This window comes from Meriones unguiculatus, chromosome 2 (assembly GCF_030254825.1).
Source record: "Meriones unguiculatus strain TT.TT164.6M chromosome 2, Bangor_MerUng_6.1, whole genome shotgun sequence".
In the NCBI taxonomy this organism is placed as follows: Eukaryota; Metazoa; Chordata; class Mammalia; order Rodentia; family Muridae; genus Meriones; species Meriones unguiculatus.
In genome coordinates this window covers 24,956,514-24,961,037 of record NC_083350.1, presented here as the reverse complement: position 1 = coordinate 24,961,037, position 4,524 = coordinate 24,956,514, and positions in this window count along the sequence as shown.

The following is a 4,524-nucleotide window of genomic DNA, read 5'->3' as shown; positions in this document are numbered from 1 at the left end:
ATCTATATAGGCAGCGATATCTACCTGTCTCCAGCTGCCTCTCCAGCCACTCAGAGAAAACTACAGTCATTGTTGTGTGCAAACTCCACACACTTCTGAGCAGCTCTGCCCTACAAGGAATACCTGCCAAGCTAGTGTGACCCCTAAGCTGTCCACAATCTGATTTAACTCTTTCTCTAGGCTCTTCTTTTGAGGTAACTCTCTCATGAGTTACTGCTTACTAGTAAACAGTAACTCTCTTTCTGTCCCAAAACCTATTATACTCTTTCCTTCCTTCCTCACATCTCTCTACCTGCGATTTCTTCCTGCCTACTATGGCTAGCCTGGAATTCAATATGTAGACCAGGCTAGCCTCAAACTCATAGAGATGCCTTGGCCTCCACCTCTAGTGGATCAAAGGTGTGAGCCATAATGCCGGGCTGGGAGCGGTCCCATTTTAAACTCCCACACTGGTTAGTTTTGTTTATACTTGAAGGCCCAACCAAAGGGGCTCAAGAGGTGGCTCAGTAATTAAGAGCGCAGGCTGCTCTTCCCGAGGTCTAAGGTTTGACTCCCAGCACCCATGTGACAGCTTACAAGTGGCTGTAACACCAGTCCCAGGGAATCTGATGCCTCCTTCTGTCCTCCATGGACGTTGCACACAGATCAGTGAGAGCCCCATTCTCAGATGAGCTCACTGTTGCCTGGCTTTTCACACAGCACTTCCTCAAGTGTCCATCCTTTCCCAAAAGGCAGTCAGCACCATGAGGTCATCTTGCTTAGCATTACTATGAATAGACTATGCATGTCATTTAGTGAACTGAGGAAAGGAAACATGAATGAATGAATGAATGAATGAATGAATGAATGAATGCTGGTATTTATAATAAAAAGCACCCTTTTTTCAAAGCTTTCCAATGACGTGGTGCCTGGAATTCACTCTGGGTGAAGACACACGGCATAACAAAATCATGTTTGCAAAATGTGGACAGGAGGAAGGCAATACTCTGACCGATGTAACAGCTCCCCTAGAAAAGTTTAAAACCAAAGTAGGCTTTATTTCTTCTTTTTGCCCCTTTACTTCTAAATAGAGAATGTTTCCAAAATAAAATTTTGAAACTTTGATAGGAACTAGTTGAAGTCTTGATTATTTTTAACTTACTAAAGAGCTCCAATCCCAGGCCTGAAAAATCCAGTATCCAGGAGCTGCAGTTGTTCTCTGAATTACCACCATCACGGTTAGAAGGTTCATAGAGCTCTGCTTAGCAGAATAGAATAACCTTTTAAATTTTATGTGGATTGAGTGTTTATCTGCACGGACAGCTGTGAACTACCTGCGTGCAGTGCCTGCTAGAAACCAGAGGAGGTCCCCTGGACTAGAATTACAGATAGTTGTGAGCAGCCATGTGGATGCTAGAAGTAAAATGTGTGTCCTCCAGGAAAGCAACAAGTGTTCTTAACTGCTGAGCCATCTCTCCAGCCTCTAGAACAAGTTTTAGAATTCGTCTGTTTAGTTGTTGTTGCTTTTTAAGACAGAGTCTCTTTCTGCATAGTCCAGGCTGTCCTGAAACTTGATCTGTAGACCCAGGCCTTGAACTCACACAAGTCCTAAGGCCTCCACTTCCCAAGTGCTGGGATTAAAGGCATGTGCCACCACAGTTGGCACCTAGAAAAACTCTTAAATCCAAGTGAGGTGAATTGCTATCCTATGTTCCAGGCATGATTCCTTAAGGAAAAGGGAGTCTCTTGATCTTTGCCATTTTCTGCAGGAAATTGCCCCTCCCCAGGTACATCATTCCCTATGCATTCTGTAACAGGACACTTAGTGAACGATGTTAAAACCTTTCCCCATTTGATTTGATTCACTCATATTCAATAGTCACAATTAGGCAAAGATGTCTAATTTCACTCCAATCCCCGACAGGTTTTATCTTGGTTCTGCAAATAAGCAGCCTGAAGCACAGAGAAGCTGATAACTCAGCCAATGCTGCAGAACAGAGGTGCCAGGAGTCACCCAGGAAGTCACTTGTGGCCACTCCCCCTCAGCCGCCTACCTATGCCACACCCCAGCCCATTCAATAAGCATTTTTCCAACATACACAATTTCTGGATAGTTGTCATAAGATCACATGGGCCTTTTGGCATTTTATACTCATGCAATTCTCTCTCCTAAAAATACTAGAGTGGTTATTTAGAATTAGGATTTATTCATCCTGTTTAGATGTCATGTTCTCACTCTGAAATGGCCCCTCCCCCCACTGCCTGGTTTTGAACTCTGGTTTGTTCGAAGGGGTTGGAGACCTCTGGGAGGTAGGCCTGGCTGGTAGAAGTAGGTGAATGAGGGCAGGAGCTGAAGGTTGCAAACAGTCTCTGATCTCACTGTTCTTGGATTCCTGATTTGCAGGGAAGCAAAACACCTCTAAGGCCATGAACCTGCTCACCATAGTGGAAGGAAACCTGAGCCGTGCGTGAGCCAAGGTAGGCCTTTTTTTCCTCTAGTTGTTTCTGTTGGGCTTTCCGACCATAACAACACAAAAGTCGCATACATCAAGCACACAGCACTCTTCTTTCGTATGTGTACATACGTTTATGTGGGTATATGCACATGTGCCTATGAGCGCTCGTACATGTGCTGTTCATGTGCATAAGTTCCAGAGGTTGACCTCAGGTGTCATCTTCAATCACTTACCATTTTAGGTTTTGAGATGGGCTCTCCCACTAAACCCAGAATTAACCCATTGGCTAAAACACCTGGCCAGTGAGCTCCAGGGACCCACCTGCCTCCTTGTTTCTCTTCCCTTCCTACTTAGCAGGGCGGCGCCCAGCTTTTGTGTGACGAGTAGAGATCTAGACTCAGTCCCTCATGCTTGCATGGCGGGCGCTTTGCCAAAAGAGCATTCTTCCAAGCCCCTGAATCCCTTTAAGGAACAAAACAAACAAACAAAACAGCCCCATGAGAAAAAGATTATCTGTGTCTTCTTGACCCTCATCCTCGTACTAGGTAGTCCCCTTCGTCACTGGCAACAGAAGTATCCTGTGTGTTGCTGATCACAGCCAGACATGTACGTGGTGAGAGACGTTGCCTGGACTTCAACATTTAACTAGCATTCCATCAAGAGGAGACAGTACTACAGAGGATATGGTCCTTGTCCTTTAGGAGTTCACAGCCCAAAAGGCCTCCTTTTTGGTGAATTTTCACTCCCGAAGGCAAAGCATACCATTAGGTGCTTCTACCTTCTTAAAGGCAAGAAGTCTCTGGGAGAAATCTCAACTTGTTTTATGGAAAAGCCTCTCTTTTTTTGTTGTTGTTGTTGTTGTTTGGTTTGTTTGTTTCTTTGTTCAGAGAGAAAGGGTTTTTCTGTGTATCCTTGGCTGTCCTGGACTCGCTTTGTAGATCAAGCTGGCCTAGAACTCATGGAGATCCACCTGCCTCTCTGAGTGCTGGGATTACAGACATGTGTCACCACCCTTGGATGGAAAAGGCTCTCAAAAGCCAACTTCTCACCTTGATCTTCTTTTAGTGGCGCTGACTGATCAAACCATGAGGTGAGGGAAGAAAAGAACATAATCTAACTGCAAAGAGCAAAGCTAAAGAAACAAGTGAGTTTCCTCAGAGCGTGTCTGAAATTGGACAACTTGCATTTCTAATGGATATTAAGATAGACAGCCTGTGCGTGTAAGTAGACAAAATGGTCAAGCAATTCAAAATGTATCTTCCTACCACCCTCCAGTCAAGCCCCTCTTACCTAGGTCTTAAGTCCTGCAAAACAAAACAAAACATTTTGTGCCTTTATAGCGGGTCTGGCTTCTGGGAACCTTAGGCCAGAACTCTCCCGGCCAGAAGGCTGGTCTAAGGAGTAAGCAAAAGAGTATCAATCAGGTCTAACTGTTAACTATCAGGTCAAGCCTGATACTGGGATCCATAAGCCAACCACTGAGAGGGACGTGAGGGACACAGTCACGCCTTCCACACTTACAGATCACCTTATACCCAACCTTTAGGGATAAGTCTATAAGTAAGGAGCACACGATGAGACAACTTCGAATATTATCCAGAATGTCTTCAAAGGCTGGCCCAGCTGCCATTTGGATCTTCCTTGTAGAGAGAGGCTGCAGCAGGTGCTGCCTGTGGGGCTCAGAGAGAAGCCTGATGGAGATAAGAAAGCTTTTAAATGTTTGCCTTGCTAAACACCATTCTCCTTGCATCTCTGAGAAGTACCCAGCTGGCGTTTACCCTCCACGGTAGCAAATCAGGTTATTTATCGTCCTATTTCGTGATGTATTTTATAAAGTAATGAATGGTTCATTAAACTAAGTTTGTGCATCTGTCTCCTGACAGCCACCTACTCGGCTGTACCCATAGCGGGTCCTGAAGGCCCTTGGGGTGGGCTCCAGCCTCAGCCTCCTACCCGTCCCCCACCCCCCATCCCGCCACTTCCCCTCCTGCCCTCCCTCCCCTGCACCCCTCCTCCTGGTTATTTAGGAGATTAGAGTTCATTAATTAAATCCTGTGCCTAGATCGAAGTGTAACACTATTCCAATCAC